Here is a 16,687-nt window from a genome sequence, read left to right on the forward strand (position 1 = left end):
CCAGCAATGTGGGAAATGGCATCAGTAGGCACCATGTCCTTGCCTTGGGGTCCCCTGTCCACCTCGTCCCGCAGCTCTTCCGTATTTTCCCAAGCCGGCCTGAAGCCGGTCCCATCATGGCCGGCATGGTGGCGGTGAGATGGCGAGTGGTGGATGTGGAAATTCACAGACGACCCCAAAGTCAGCACCTAAGTGCACTGGCAGCCCAGAGAGGACGCCCTTCTAGTCATAGGCTATCCCAGGAGCAGTGTCGTGAGGGAAGGACCCAGACAATCTTAAACTTTCTGAGCATCAGAATGCCGGGGATAGAGCAATTGACCGAAGGATGATTCTGAAAAACTGACGTCATTCACCCTGCCGCGAGCAGAATCACCAAGGATTCTGGCATTGCAACCACAGCTGCTTGGAGGGAGACTTCCTTCACTCATGGCCACACTGAGTCCCCAAGGCTCCGGTCTCAGCACATCACCTGCTACATGCATGACCCAAAGGCAGGACATGCAGCCAGCTTGCATGAGCCTGAGGATCCCTATCTGGGAAAGGACAGCGCCCCAACCTCTACACGGATTTCCCCTCAGGGCCCCGCTGCAGACCCCGTCACCACTTGTGTTTCTGTCAGCTACCTCTCGTGGCACAAATTTCCTCCCTGGGGTAGTACTTCAGGGGATTGTCCCACACGTCCTGGCCAATGATCTGATAGCAATAAGAGCAAGGTCAGCCCGGGCTGACCAGGCCCCTAACCCTCCCGTGAGAAGCCAAGAGCTCCAACATCAATTGCCAAATGTGTGCAGGCCCAAAACAAATGCACCTCAGGAAACCTGTTCAATTCTGGGCAGTTTTGGCCTGAGAGCCAATTGAGAAATTTCAGGCTCCTGGTGTCCAGCCTTTGGCTGGGTGCTCCCAATTCAAAGTCCCAGAACCAGTGGAGTGGTGTGGAACGACATGCCCTATACCCTGTAGAGAGACAGGGGAGACAGGGGCTGATGCAGCAGCTGAAGCATCCAACCACACCCCCACCCCAGCCCCCTTGCGTACCCACACGCACCACCCTGGGAGCCACGTTTACCAGTGATGTCAGGGTAATATTCCTTAACAATCACCATGTTCCTGAAGTACGGGTTGTCCCGAAAGGAGAAGATCAGCTTGCAGCAGGACTGGGGATGGCTACGCACTTGCACCTGCCAGCACAGGGAGGAGGGAAAAGGTGCAAGCAACGAATGGCCACTGCTTGCCTCCCAGGCGGGCCTTAACAGCCTCCATGACGCCTCTGCAAAGTCTCACAGTACAGGCCCATGGATAACACCATCCCCCACCTCCCTGTCAAGTGCCATACCCACCCATCCTCAGCCTCCCTCACTGACCTTGAAGTCAATCATGTCCCTAAGAAAATCTTCATTCTGAACGCTGAATATGATTAACACCTGAGGGTGGTTCATAATCTGCTTTGGGTCAAGGAGACATTCAGGTCACATGCCAGGCTAAGAAGAGCCAGGGGCAAGAGACCTAATCTGACCTGGAGAAGGACACTGGTACAGGCATCTGCAAGGACCCTGGGCACTCACGCTTGCCTGAACATGACTCACAACTTCAGGCCCTTCCATACCATCAGACCTGCTCGTGGCTCTGGGTTCCCTCTGCTGTTTTGCAGCTCAGGTGGTCTGCAACCCAAAAGCAGGGGCTATTTCTCACCTCTCCTTCTCACCTCCTGGCCTGTGTTTGCTGGCTAGTGGCATGTCACTGGTAACATGTTTATAATTTGCAGTCCTTGTAACTACCGTATCTGAAAGAAATTGGGGTGTGTGTGTGTGTTTCTATGTGTGTCTGAATGTGTATTTATCTCTGGGTTTGTGTGTGTGTGTGTGTGTGTGTGTGTGTGTGCGAGACTCCCATGTCTGAGCTATTTCCAGGGACCATCCACATTTGAACAATAAATGTCTGCAGTTGCTGCTCTAGTATACTCTCTCTGGTCACCCTGACCTAGAGGCCCTGGGTACTGATCCTCCTCAAACGCAGGCCTGAAAGGGAAACCAAGAGTCATGGCTGTGACACTTACAGGTGTGGCTCTGACCAGATACTACTCGGCTGTGCCTTTGGAACCTGCCCACGCCCAGGACCACACTTCCGTCAGCGGCCTGCAGCACCCTCCCTGTGCTCTCGCCAGATACCCGCACCCCCCCACTCCTGCACATGCTCCTGCTTCTGCTCCACTTCCTCCTCCTCTTCCTGACAGGCAAAAACCTAGCAGCAGGAAGGATACAGCTTTGGCCCAGAAGCCAGGGATGCCCTGGGGGATGGCGCTTCTCCGAGCCAAGTGATGCTTCCTTCTCAGATGGTTCATGCTCATGAACCGAACGTAGGCCCGGGGGATTTCCTCATGCAGGGAACTGACTTCCAACTGCAGGGCACTCAGTGCCTGTAGCCCATTTGATGCCGGCCACTCACTTGGGCCTCCAGGTCTTCCCAGGCCCTGATCCTCCACCCTCTTCTCTTCCAGCTCCTGGGAGGGCCCCTGATCCCGCTCCTCCTCTGCCACAACTTCCACCTCCTCCATGACGTCTTCCTCAGCAGCTGGCACACCTGCCCAATCCCAGACTCGTCTCTGTACACCAGAGCCCCCCCATTGTCCTCCATCACGTCCACCATGTGGAGGGTGATCACTTCGCCTACTGTGCCACCTCTGAGCTGCAAAATCCCACCTGTGCATGGCATTGTGATGGCAGGCCCCCTGGCCACTGCCCTCTGAGCACCCGGGCTCCCAGCTAAGAATGTCCGGAGTCCTGGGACGCTTCCACCTTCCTCTGGCCGCATATCACGCTCCTCTGGGACATGGCTGTGACCCCGAGCTGGGGCAGATGCGAAGGGACCAGACATAATAACACAGCAAGTGGTGCGCAATGGCGGCCCGGCTGAGGTAACCGGGTGTGGCTGGCTAGCTCTTTGGGGCGGGGTGAGAGCGGAATGGTCAGCAAGTGGGACCTGGTGTGTGCCGGGTGGCCTGAGGCTGAAGAAAAGGGTTCCAGAGAGGCCAGGAAAGGATGCATGGAGATCAGCCCAACACGCGGGACGCCTAGGCTGTGAGACAGGCTCAGGCTGCTGGGTCAAATCGAGACGAATGGCAGAGAGGGTAGTGGGCGGCACCCTGAGGGAAATGCCCCTAGACCAGAGGGTGGCTTCCCCGCTTCCTGGGCTCCAGCGCCCACACGTGGCCACACTCAGCTTCAGGGAGGGCAGGGCCATTGCAACTGGCCTTACTGCAGGCGCTGGCATTGAATTGGCCTCTGGAATTTCAAGCCATGTGTTCTCGCTCTGCAATCCAAAGAGCACACTGCTGTGTCCCATGGGGCCGCCCATCCCTGGGAGCTCTCCCTGAGTATCTAAAGGTTAGGCAGGGGTGCAAAATGGCTGGATACCTTCCTCCCTGGGACAGGAGGCTGCAGCTGTTTGGATGGTAGGGTAGAGTGTATAAACCCCAACGTTTGCAACACTTGATTTTCACTGTTCAAGGGCACCAGAGCCATAGGGCAGAGATCTCTCTCTTTGTCTCTTTCTCACTGCTTCTCGCCTGTCACTGTTTCTGGCGATCCTGCTGTGTGTGCACCAGGGAAGCCTGTCTGTGTGTCTCCATCTCTCTATGTGGTGATGTGGTTCTCTTCCATTCTCCAGACACCAGTGCTCAGGACAGACACCTAACCTTGGAGTGAAGGCAAGCCCTTCTCCTACTCAGTGAGTCGCACCCATGGCAGATGAGACTGTTCTGGGCCACAGGGTCGCAGAGTGCTCTCTGAAGCTGGAAAGCACACGGTGGGTGGTCGCTGCTGAAGTGCACAAGGGGACGGGCGACCCTCCCTCCCTCGCTGGGCTGACATGAACACAGGACTCTGGCGGCAAGGCCACATCTTGCACAGAGGTAGAAACGGGTCACGGTCTGGTGGCATGACGGAACTCCCTGAACCTTGCTGGAATGCCTACCAGTGAGAGGCTAAGTGCACCAGCATGTTGAGTTCCAGGACACACCAGTGCCAGAGGCCTGCACGATGGCCCATTTACCCTATCGAGGCCCTTTCAAAGAGGTTCTGCTCTCCAGGTGAGAACACATAACAGCGTACCCAGTGGCCCAATCCTGTGGGGCTGCTACCAGCAAGATGATCAACCTAAGCCATCCTTCCTATAGTCCTCATACGCGGTATCTGTTTTCTGCAAAGGGTAAAAAGACAGATGTCTCACACTCGATCATTCTGCAGGTAGCAGGTGCTTATGCTCCAGTGCTGCTGTATCTCTGAAACCTTACACAAAAGGCAAAGGGTGCTCATGCTCCTGGCCAGTATGCGGAAAGAATGCCCAGCACTTAAGAAGGATGCCAAGGCCCTCGTAGTTATTTGTCCAAAGGGCTGTTGGCTCACCCACTGCAGCTTCTGTGCCCAGGACTGCAGCCCAATCTGTGTCTTGGCTCTGTGCACTCACCGATCACGCCCAGGTGATTTCCTCCTGCCTCTCCTTTCTGGTAGAGGTCCGGGCTGCAGGTGCCTACTTCGATGTAGAACTTGCTAACTCAGTAGGATCATACGGCATGATTCCCTGGCTTCACTGCTCCTCTGGTAAGAGTCTATGTTCCCTTCTTGTTTCGGCTGTCCTTTCTTGTGTCACCTAGCTAGGTGACTTCCGGCTGCTCACCCTCACAAGTGTATTTGTAGGAACTTCTCTGCAGGAATAGGCACACATGTCCACATGTCCACACTCACACCCCTCAGAGGAGACTTACACATGTGTGGAAGTACAGGCTTTCTTGTCCAGGAACATGGATTTTGGTAAGCACTCAACATTCTTTGTCCATGTTATTTTCCTTCACTTGCTCGTTGATCCTGTCAGCTTGCACTTCTATCTCTGTGACGTGTGCTCAAGGTTAACAAAATCTTGGTATTGTTCATGACAGGGACGGACCTGCAGAGCGTCTGGCACGCCTGGAAGTGCTCGGTGTGGACAGCTGAGTGACTTGTGCCTGTGTTCCACATTCTCCCATAACCTTGGGCGGGTTGACAGTACTAGTTGTGTTGGCATGATTCCATTTCCTGTTCTTTCCTTCAGAGAACAGAAAACAAGGCCCTTTGGACTCAGCTGACTTGGAGAACTGCTTTCTTGGTGTGCACGTCTCTACATCATGCCTTCTCAAGTCTGTGCCCCATTGCATGCCTATATCCCTTAGGGCCCACAGCATTCTGGCTGAGGGTGCCTGTCCTCCCTATCTTGGAGCTTTCTGTGTGCACCTGTCTACCTATGCCCCCAGTGCTCCCTCCCTGGAGCTGGAAAAGGCCAACGAGATGCCCAAGCCTCCAACAGCCCTAAGAGGCCGTGGCAGGCCTGGGACTGATACAATGTCGTGAAGAAGGTGCACATGCATCTACAGGGTCTCTACCAATACAAAGCATGGGATCTGAGACCAGAAAGGGAAGGTGGCATCCCTAGAACTAGTCCCTTCACGTCACTACTACCCAGACCCACAGAGTCCCTGAACGGATTGGGAAACTGGCCCTTTTAGGCCCACAGCTCATGCCCCTCTTGTGCAGAAAGCACCCTTTCTATCTCAAGTGCACCCAGAGGGGTTGATCCCATCTAAGGCCTCAATTATTTGCTAAATGCAAGCCTTTATTTCAGTTGCTCTCACTAGGCCCAAGTAAGACTCTGGAAAGACAGGCATCCCTGCTTGCCTCCACCGTGTTCTCCTCCAGCTCCTGGGAGGACCTCTGATTGCACTGCTCATCTGCCACAACCTCCACCTCCTACATGATGTCTTCCACCAGCAGCTGGCACTCCCGCCCAATCCAGCCTCGTCTCCATCCACCAGGGCCCCCCTGCAGTCCTCCACTGCCTCCACCATGTAGAGGGTGACCTCTTCGCCTGCTGTGCCACCTGGGAGCTGCACAGTCCCAGCCGTGCACAGCATCACGACGGCAGACCAGCAGGCCACTGTCCCCTGAGCGCCCGGGTTCCCAGCTAAGAATGTCCGGAGTCCCGGGATGCGCCGGTTTCCTCTGGCCACCTCTCATGCTCCTCTGGGACATGGCTGTGACCCCGAGGAAGGGCAGATGGGAAGGGACCAGACATAATAGCACAGCAAGTGGTGCCCAATGGCGGCCTGGCTGAGGTAATCGGGTGTGGCTTGCTAGCTCTTTGGGGCAGGGTGAGAGCGGAATGGTCAGGAAGTAGGGCCTGGTGTGTGGCAGGTGGCCTGAGGCTTAAGAAAAGGGATCCGGAGAGGCCAGAAGAAGGTGCTCGGAGATCAGCCCAACGGGAGAACTTCGTCAGGCTGCTGTTCCAAACACAGACTGAGGGCAGAAAGGGGAGTGGGCGGCACCGTCATGGACATGCCCCTAGAAGAGAGGGCCGCTTCCCTACTTCCTGGGCTCCAGCGCCCCAACGTGTCATCACTCGGCTTCATGGAGGGCACGGCTATTGCATCTGCTTGTACCCCAGGTGCTGGTATTGAATTGGCACCTGGAAATTCAAACCATGTGTTCTCGCTCCACAATCCAAACCACACACTCCTGTGTCCCATGGGACTTTCAATGCCTGGGAGCTTTCGCTGACTATCCAAAGGATAAGCAGGAAGGTAAGGTGACTGGATACTTTCCTCCATGGGACAGGAGCCTGTTGCTGTCTGGATGGTAGGGGAGTGTGCACAAAGCCCAACGTATACAACACTTGACCTCCACTGTTCAGAGGCACCAGGGCCATAGGGTACAGATATCTCTCTTTGTTTCTTTGTCTCTGCTTTTCGCATAACCTTGTTTCTGGAGATCCTGCTGTGTGTGCACCAGGGGCTGCTGTCTGTGTGTCTCTGGTTACTAAGTGGTGCCGTGGGGCCCTGCCATTCTCCGGACACCAGCGCTCAGAACAGATGCTTAACCTCGGAGTGAAGACAAGCTCATCTCCTCCTCCGTGAGTCACACCCATGGCAGATCAGACTGTTCTGGGCACAGGGGCAGAGAGTGCTTTGTCAAATTTGAAAGACCATGGTGGGTTTTCACTGCTGAACCACAGAAGGGGACCAGCAACACTCCCTCCCTCGCTAAGCAGACATGAACGCTGCACAGGACTCTGCTATCACGGCCACACCTTGCATAGCAGGAAAAAAGGGTCACGGTCTCCTGACTTGACGGAACTCCCTGAACGTTGCTGGAAGGCCAGACAGTGAGAGGGTCAGGACACCACCTCATTGAGTTCCACGAAGCAACAGTGCCAGAGGACTGCACATTGGTCCGTTTAGCCTATTGAGCCCCTTTCAAAGAGGTTCTGTTCTCCTAGTGAGAACACATCCCATCCTACCCAGTGGCCCAAACCTGTGTGGCCGGGAGAAGCAAGATGATCAACCTAAACCATCCTTCCTATAGTCCTCATACCCGATATGTGTGTTCTGCCAAGAGTACAGAGTGACGTTTCACACTGGAAGATTTTGCAGGTAACAAGTGCTTATGCTCCACGGCCACTGCATCTCTGAAACCTTAGAGAAAAGGCAAGAGGTGCTCATGTTCCTGGCCAGGACATGCAAAGAGTGCCCTGCACTTGAGAAGGATGCATAGCCCTTTTAGCTGCGTGTCCAAAGGGCTGTCGGCTCACCCACTGTGGTTTCTGTGCCTGGGACTGCAGCCCAATCTGTGTCTCGGCTCTTCTGCACTCATGGATCGCCCACAGGTCATTTCTCCTGCCTTTCTTTCTGCCACGGGTCCTGGTTGCAAGCATCTATTTCCATGTAGAACCTTTTAACTCAGTGAGATCATGGGGCATGGTTCCCTGGCTTCATTGCTTCTGCTGCAAGGGTCTATATCTCTTTCATGAGAATCTTCATGTTTCCACTGTCCATTGTTCTGTCCCCTAGCCTGGATCCCTCTGGCTGCTCACACTCATGAGTGTACTGGCAGGCGCTTCTGCGCAAGCATTTGCACACACGTCCATGTGTACACACTCACATCCCTGAGAGGAGACTTAGACTTATGCAGAAGTACAGGCTTTCTTGTCCAGGATCATGAATTTTGGTAAGCACTCAACAATCTATGTCCCAGTTACGTTCTCTCACTGGCTCGTCAATCCTGTCAGCTTGCACTTCTAACTCTGTGACTTGCCCTCAAGGTCAACAAAATCTTGGCATTGTTCATGAAGCGGACTGATCTGCAGATAATCATGCAGGCCTGGATGTGCTCGCCATGGACAGCTGAGTGACCTGCGCCTGTGTTCCACATTCTCCCATAACCTTGTGCAGCTTCACAGTACCAGTCACGTTAGCATGATTCCATTACCTGTGCATTCTTTCAGAGAACCATAAATCAAGGGCCTTTGGTCTCCACTGACTTGGAGAACTGCTCTCTAGGTGTGCACCTCTGTACATCATGCCTTGTCAAGTCTGTTCCCCATTGCAAGCCTATCACCCGTTAGGGCCCACAACATTCTGGCTGAGACCCACTGTCCTTCCTTTCTCTGGAGCATTCTGTGTGCACCTGTCTACATGTGCCACCAAGTGCTCTCTCCCTGTATCAGGAAAAGGCCTGTGAGATACCCGAGCCTCCAAGAGCCCCAAGAGACCTTGGCAGGTCTGGGACTAATACAGTGTTGTGAAGAAGGTGAACATGCATCTACAGAGTTTCTTCCAGTACAAGGCATGGGATGAGGCCAGAAAGGTAGGGTGTTGTCCCTAGACTTAGTCCCTTTAGTGTACTCATGGAGTCTCTGGATGAATGATGCCCTGGAAACTGGCCCTTTTAGGCCCACAGCTCATGCCTCTCTTGGCCAAAAAGCACCATTTCTATCTCACGTGCACTGAGAGGGATTGATCCCTCCCAAGCCCTCACTCATTTGATAAACACCAAGGCTCTATTTCAGTTGGTCTCACTAGGCCTAAATAAGACTCTGGAAAGACAGGCATCCCTGCTTGCCTTCCCAGCCCATGTGCCAAGGAAGGCAGTCCCTGGCTTGGCCGAGTAACATGTAAAACGGTCACCTGGAAAGCACAGTTCCTCTCAGTGTCACCTGGTGCAGATCTCCTAAGACAAAACCAGAGATTCTGCTCCAGTGAGACTGCCAGAATCCACCCTCAAGATCAGACCACCACCTTTACACTCTGGCCGAACAGCCAGGAGCAAGACCACAGAGGAGGGATGGAATTCACATCAGGATGTTCAGCATGAGTCATGGGCTATCTTATGGCAGGACCACTGAAAACCAGCAGGCTCTGTGAGGACCCCAGGGCCCTCCTTGTCTCCCACTGTCCCAAGGTCCCTTGGGACAAGCAGCCAGCCCACCTTCCTTGTGTCCTCCGACTTCCCTGAATCACAGTCACACGCCGGCAGAGGAAAACACACGTACACCCCACACATGTGCCCTCCTCGCCTTTCTGCACTACCAGGGAGGTTGCAAGTGCCTGGTGGCATGCAACACTCACACCCTGTGCCTGCTAGGATGCCTGGGGTTTCACACAGACAGCCTACCTCAGCACAGCTGACATTTACTCTTCGATCGTGCCAGTGTGTGCTCCTTCGGGAGAGAGCGTGCTGCCTGACAGGCTGATCCTGGGCAGCATGGGCCCAGGACGTTTCCCGTGTATCCTTCTCACATGTGTGGAACAGGCTCCAGGGCAGCAGGCTCTCTGTGCCTCCTCCTCCTTCAGGTCTCTGCCCTTCTCCACAGGACTTTAGCCTCCTCACCACCCCAGGTCCTGCCGAAGCCACGTCCAACATTTCCATAAGCTGGCCAAATTTTCCACAGACTGAGGGGTCCACAGGCAGTGGTTTCAAAGCCCCACCCAACCTGATTTGCCCTGGGCAAATCCTCCGACCACACAACCCTCCACCTGGTCCAAATACACAAAATAACACTGTAGAAAATGTGAACGTGTTTTCTTTTTTGGTCTAGTTGCACACATGGGAGCCATGCTCTGAATTATCACTGGCCATCCGTTCCTCTTTCCCACCCTGGACAGGATCACTGCTGAGACAGGTCGACCAACGACCTTCAGTCTGAGGAGGCCTTGTGCCTCCTCTTCTCATCGCTTGGCAGTTCTTCACCTGACAAATTCATCTGTGCGTCTGCCCTGGGCCAGAAACACACACACACACACACACACACACACATTAACACAGGTGACGAAGCCCATGTGTGTATATACACACACATGCTCGGCATGGGGACACAAACACAAACAGGGAACATAGTTCTCTCAGTAGCTGAAGATGCCCGTGCCCAGCAATGTGGGAAATGGCATCAGAAGGCACCATGTCTCTGCTTTGGGGTGCCCTGTCCACCTCTTCCTGCAGCTCTTCTGTATTTTCCCAAGCCGGCCTGAAGCTGGAACCAGGGCGGCCTGCGTGGTTGTGGTGAGGCAGCGAGTGGTGGATGTGTAAATTCAATAAGATCCCAAACAGCACTCAGGTGTACTGACAGCCCAGGGAGGGTGGCCTTCCAGTCATTGGCTATCCAGGGAGCAGGGGCGGGAGGGGAGGACACAGACAATCGAAAACTCTCTGAGCAGCAGGGGGCAGGGGATGGCAGGATTGAAAGAAAGATGATTCTGACAAACAGACGTCATTCACCCTGCCTCGTGCAGAATCACCAATGACTCTGGCACTGAAATCACAGCTGTTTCAAGGAAGAGTTTCTTCACTCATGGCAACAACAAGTCCCCAAGGCTCCAGTCTCAGCATGTCACCTGCCACATGCATGACCCAAACCCAGACTCCGCAGCCAACTTGGATGAAATTGAGGATCTCCATCTGGGAAAGGAAGACACCCAAGCCTCTTCATGGCGGTTCCCTTAGGGCTCCCGTGAAGACCACCTCACCACCTGTGTTTCTGTCAGCTACCTCTTAAGGCACAAATTTCCTCACTGAGATAGTACTTCAGGGCATCATTCCACAGGTCCTGGCCAATGATATGATGGCAATATGAGCAAGGTCAGGACGGGGATGACCAGGCCCCTAAACCTCCAATGAGAAGGCAAGAGCTCCAACATCAATCTCCAACTCTGTGTGGGTCCTAACAAACCCACCTCACCAATCCTGTTTGATTTTGGGCAGTTGTGGCCTGACAGCCAATTGAGAAATTTCTGGCTACTGGTGTCCAGGGTGCGACTGGGTGATCCCCGTTCAAAGTCCCTGAACCAGTGGACTGTTGTGGAATGACGTGCCCTATACCCTGAAGAGAGACATCTGAGACAGGACATGATGCCACAGCTGAAGGATCGACCCCCAACCTGGTCACCTTGCATAACCACACTGACCACCCTGGGGCCACGTTTACAGTGATTTCAAGGTAATATTCCATAAGAATCACCATGCTCCAGAAGTACGGGTTGTCCTGAAAGGAGAAGATCAGCTTGCCGCGGAACTGTGGATGGCTCTGCACCTAAACCTGCCAGCACAGGGAGGAGACAAAAGTTGCAAACTTCTAGGGGCCTCAGCTTGTCTCCCAGGCAGGCATTAACAGCCTCTTTAATGCCTCTCCAAATTCTCACAGAAGAGGCCCATGCATAACACATTCCCCCATCTTCAGCCTCCCTCACTGACTTTGTAGTCCATCATGTAGCTAAGAAAATCTTCATCCTGGCTGCTGATTATGACGGACACGGGAGGGCGGTTCATAATCTGATTTATGTCATGGAGCCATTAAGGGCACAGGCCGGGCCAAGAAGAGCCAGGACCAACAGCCCTCATCTGGCCTGGAGAAGGACAGTGGAACAGGCATCTGCCAGGATGCCGGGCACTCCCACTTGCCCGGTCGCCACTGACGTCTTCAGGCCCTGCAATACCATCAGACACGCTCGTGGCTCTGGGTTCCTTAGGCTGTTCTGCAGCTCAGGTGATCTGCATCTCACAACCAGGGGCTATTTCTGACTTCTGCTGCCCGCCTACTGTCCCGTGTTTGCTGGCTAGTGGTATGTCCCTGGTAACATGCTTAGGAGTTGCAGTCCTTGTGACCACCGTATCTGAAAGACACCGGGGTGTGTGTGTGTTTCTATGTGTGTCTGAATGTGTGTGAATCTCTGTGTGTGGCTGTCTGCGTGTGTGCGAGACTCCCAAGTCTCAGCTATTTCCGGGGATCATCCACATTTACCACATTAAATGTCTGCACTAGCTGCTGTAGTGTACTTTCTCTGGTCATTTCTGACCTAGAGGCCTCGGCTACTGGCCCTTCACAGACGCAGGCCTGAAGGACAAACCCAGAGTCATGGCTGTGACACTTACAGGCATGGTTCTGCCTAGATTCTACTCGGCTGTGCCTTTGGAACATGCCTCTGGCCTGGACCACACTTCCCTCAGGGGCCTCCGGTGCCCTTCCTGTGATGCCACCATGGTCCCCTCCACATCCTCCTGATTCTGCCCCACTGGTTGCTCCTCCTCCTCCACCTCCGCCTCCTAAGAGGCAGACACTGAGGAGTGGCAAGTAGAATACATCTTTGGCACAGAAACCACAGATGCCCTGGATAATGGCGCTTCTCCGAGCTAAGTGACGCTTCCTGCTCAAATGGTTCATGCACATGAACCAAACGGAGGCACGGCACTTAACCTCATGCCGGGAACTCAGTTCCACCTGCAGGGTGGCCAGTGCCTGTAGCTCATCTAGCACCAGCCACTCATTTTGGCTTCCGAGTCATTTCAGGCCATGCTCCTCCACTGTCGGCTCCACCAACTCCTGGCAGAACCACACTTCCTACTCCTCATCTGCCACAACCTTCACATCCTCTATGAAGTCTCCCGCCAGCAATGGCATTCCCATGTGATCCCCGCGTCGTCTCCGTCCACCAGGGCCCCGTGGTCCTCCAACACCTCCAACACGCAGAGAGTGACAACTTTGCCTGGTGTGCCACCTGGTGGCTGCAGCGTCCCAGCCGTGCACAATATCTGGACTGCAGGCCCCGTGGCAACTGCCCCGTGAGCACCTGGTCTCCCAGCTAAGAAGGTCTGGAGTCTCGGGATGCACCAGTCTTCTTCTGGGCGCCTCTCATGCTCCTCTTGGACCTGGCTGTGACCCCGAGCTGGGGCAGGTGCCAAGGGCCCGGACATAATAGCACAGCAAGTGGTGCGCAAAGGCGGCCCAGGCTGCAGTAACCGCCTGGGGCTCGCTAGCTCTTTGGGTTGGGGTGAGAGTGGAATGGTTGGCAGATGGGGCCTGGCATGTGGCAAGTGATCTGAGGCTGATGAGTGGGGTTCCACAGAGCCCAGGAGAAGGTTCACGGAGATCAGCCGAACACGAGAACTTCCTCTGCTCTGAGACACGCTCAGGCTACTGGGCCAAATCTTGACCAAAGGCAGAGAGGTGAGTGGGCGGCCCCCTGATAGACACGCCCCTAGACAAGAGGGCCGCTTTCCCAGTTCCTGGGCTCCAGCGCCCCCACGTGGCGCCACTCGGCTTCATGGAGGGCACGGCTATTGCATCTGCTTCTACCCCAGGTGCTGGCATTCAATTGGCATCTGGAAATTCAAACCATGTGTTCTAGCTCCACAATGCAAACTGCACACTCCTGTATCCCATGGGACTTTCAATGCCTGGGAGCTTTCGCTGAGTATCCCAAGGATAGGCAGGAAGGTAAAGTCACTGGATTCTTTCCTCCATGGGACAGGAGCCTGTTGCTGTCCGGATGGTAGGGGAGTGTGTACAAAGCCCAAGGTTTACAACACTTGACCTCCACTGTTCACGGGCAAGAGAGCCATAGGGAAGAGATCGCTCTCTTTGTCTCTTTGTCTCTGCTTCTCGCATAGCACTGTTTCTGCCCATCCTGCTGTGTGTGCACCAGGGGCTGCTGTCTGTGAGTCCCTGGCTCTCTGAGTGGTGCTGTGGGCCTCCCCATTCGCCGGACATCAGCACTCAGAAGAGATGCTTAAACATGGAGTGAAGGCAAGCTCATCTCCTTCTCAATGAGTTGCACTCATGACAGATCAGACTGTTCTGGGCACAGGGGCTGAGAGTGCTTTGTCAAATTGGAAAGCCCATGTTGGGTTTTCACTGCTGAAATGCAGAAGGGGCCCGGCGACTCTCCCTCCCTCGCTGGGCAGCATGAACGCTGCACAGGATACTGCCGGCATGGCCACACCTTGCACAGTGGGAGAAATGGATCACGGCCTCCTGACATGACGGAACTCTCTGAATGTTGCTGGAAGGCTGGACAGTGAGAGGGTCAGTACACCACCACCTTGAGTTCCTCGACACACTGGTGCCACTGGCCTGCATGATGGCTGTTTACCATATCGAACCCTTTCAAAAAGGTTCTGTTCTCCTGGTGAAAACACATCCCATCTTACCCAGTGGCCCACCTTTGTGTGGTCGGAAGAAGCAGGACGATCAATGTAAACCATGCTTCTTATAGTCCTCATTCCCGATATGTGTGTTCTGCCAAGAGTACAAAGAGTGACGCTTCACAATGGAAGATGCTGCAGGTTGCAAGTGCTTATGCTCCACTGCCACTGCATCTCTGAAACCTTAGAGAAAAGGCAAGGGGTGCTCATGTGCCTGGCCAGGACATGCAAAGAGTGTCCTGCACTTGAGAAGGACGCAAAGGCCTTTGTAGCTGGGTGTCCAAAGGGCTGTCGGCTCACCCACCGTGGTTTCTGTGCCTGGGACTGCAGCCCAATCTGTGTCTGGGCTCTTCGGCCCTCACAGATCGCCCCCAGATCATTTCCTCCTGCCTGGCTTTCTGCCACGGGTCCTGGCTACAAGCACCTATTTCCATATAGAAACTTCGCACTCAGTGAGATCATGGGGCATGGTTCCCTGGCTTCACTGCTTCAGCTGGCAAGAGTCTATGTCCCTTTCACGTGAACCCTCATGTTTCCACTGTCCATTGTTCCATCCCCTAGCCTGGATCCCTCCGGCTGCTCACACTCACAAGTGTACTGGCAGGCGCTTCTGTGCACGCATGTGCAAAACGTTCACGTGTGCAAGGTCACCGCCCTGAGAGGAGACTTACACTTATGCAGAAGTACAGGCTTTCTTGTCCAGGAACATGAATGTTGGTAAGCACTCGGCGTTCTTTGTCCCAGTTACTTTCTCTCCCTCCCTCGTCGATCCTGTCAGCTTGCACTTCTAACTCTGTGACTTGCGCTCAAGGTTATCAAAATCTTGGAATTGTTCAGGACACGGACCGACCTGCAGAGCGTCGGGCAGGCCTGGATGTGCTCGCCGTGGACAGCTGAGTGACCTGCGCCTGTGTTCCACATTCTCCCATATCCTTGGACAGCTTCATGGTACCAGTCACGTTAGCATGATTGAATTACCTGTGCATTTCTTCAGAGAACCAGAAAACAAGGGCCTTTGAGCGCTAATGCCGTGGGCTAGAAACACACACACACACAGACCCACATTAACACAGGTGACACAAGCCCTCAGGTGTATATACACACACATGTGCGGCATGCGGCACAAACGCAAAGAGGGACCAAAACCATCTCAGTAGTTGAAGAGGCTCGTGCCCAGCAGTGTGGGAATTGGCATCAGTAGGAACCATGTCCTTGCCTTCGGGCCCCCTGTCCACCTCATCCCGCAGCTCTTCTCTATTTTCCCATGCCGGCCTGAAGCCAGTTGTAGCGCGGCCTGTGTGGTCGCGGTGAGACAGCGAGTGGTGGATCTGGAAATTCAACAAGACCCCAAAGTCAGCACTCAGGTGCACTGGCAGCCCACGGAGGGCGCCCTAATAGTCATAGGCTATCCCAGGAGCAGGGTCGGGAGGGAAGGACCCAGACAATCAAAAACTCTCTGAGCAGCAAGAGGCCGGGGATAGCGAAATTGACAGAAGAATGATTCTGACAAGCAGACGTCATTCACCCTGCCTGGAGCAGAGCACCAATGACTCTGGCACTGAAACCACAGCTGCTTGAAGGGAGACTTGCTTCACTCATGGCCACACCGAGTCCCCAAGCCTTCAGTTTCAGCACGTCACCTGCTACGTGCATGACCCAAACCCAGCCTCTGCAGCCAGCTTGCCTGAACCTGAGGATCCCCTTCTGGGAAAGGACTATGCCCCAGGCTCTACACGGCTCTTCCCTCAGGGCCCCCCTGCACACAACCTCACCTCCTGTGTTTCTGTCAGCTACCTCTCATGGCACAAATTTCCTCCCTGGAATAGTACTTCAGGGCATCATCTCACACGTCCTGGCCAATGATCTGATGGCAATATGGGCAAGGTCAGCGCGGGGATGACAAGGCCGCTATTCCACCCATGAGGAGACAAGAGCTCCAACATCAATAGCCAACTGTGCATGCGCTTGAACCAAACCCACTTCACCAATCCTGTTCGATTCTGCACAGTTGTGGCCTGACAGCCAATTGAGAAAGTTACGGCTCCTGGGGTTCGGCCTGCACCTGAGTGCTCCGCTTTCAAAGTCCCAGAATCAGTGGACTGGAGTTGACTAACGTACGCTATTCCCTGTAGAGAGACAGCGGACAAAGGGGCGAATGCCAAAGCTGAAGCAACCCACCCCCCCCAACCATGGCCTACTTGGACAGCCACACTCAACACCGTGGGGCTAATTTACAGTGATTTCAAGGTAATATTCCTTAAGAATCAAAATGCTCCAGAAGTACGGGTGGTCCTCAAAGGAGAAGATCAGCTTGCCGCAGGACTGTGGATGGCTCTGCACCTAAACCTGCCAGCACAGAGAGGAGACAAAAGTTGTAAGCTTCTAGGGGCCTCAGCTTGTCTCCCAGGCAGGCA

This window comes from Dama dama, chromosome Y (genome assembly GCF_033118175.1).
Source record: "Dama dama isolate Ldn47 chromosome Y, ASM3311817v1, whole genome shotgun sequence".
Classification (NCBI taxonomy): domain Eukaryota; kingdom Metazoa; phylum Chordata; class Mammalia; order Artiodactyla; family Cervidae; genus Dama; species Dama dama.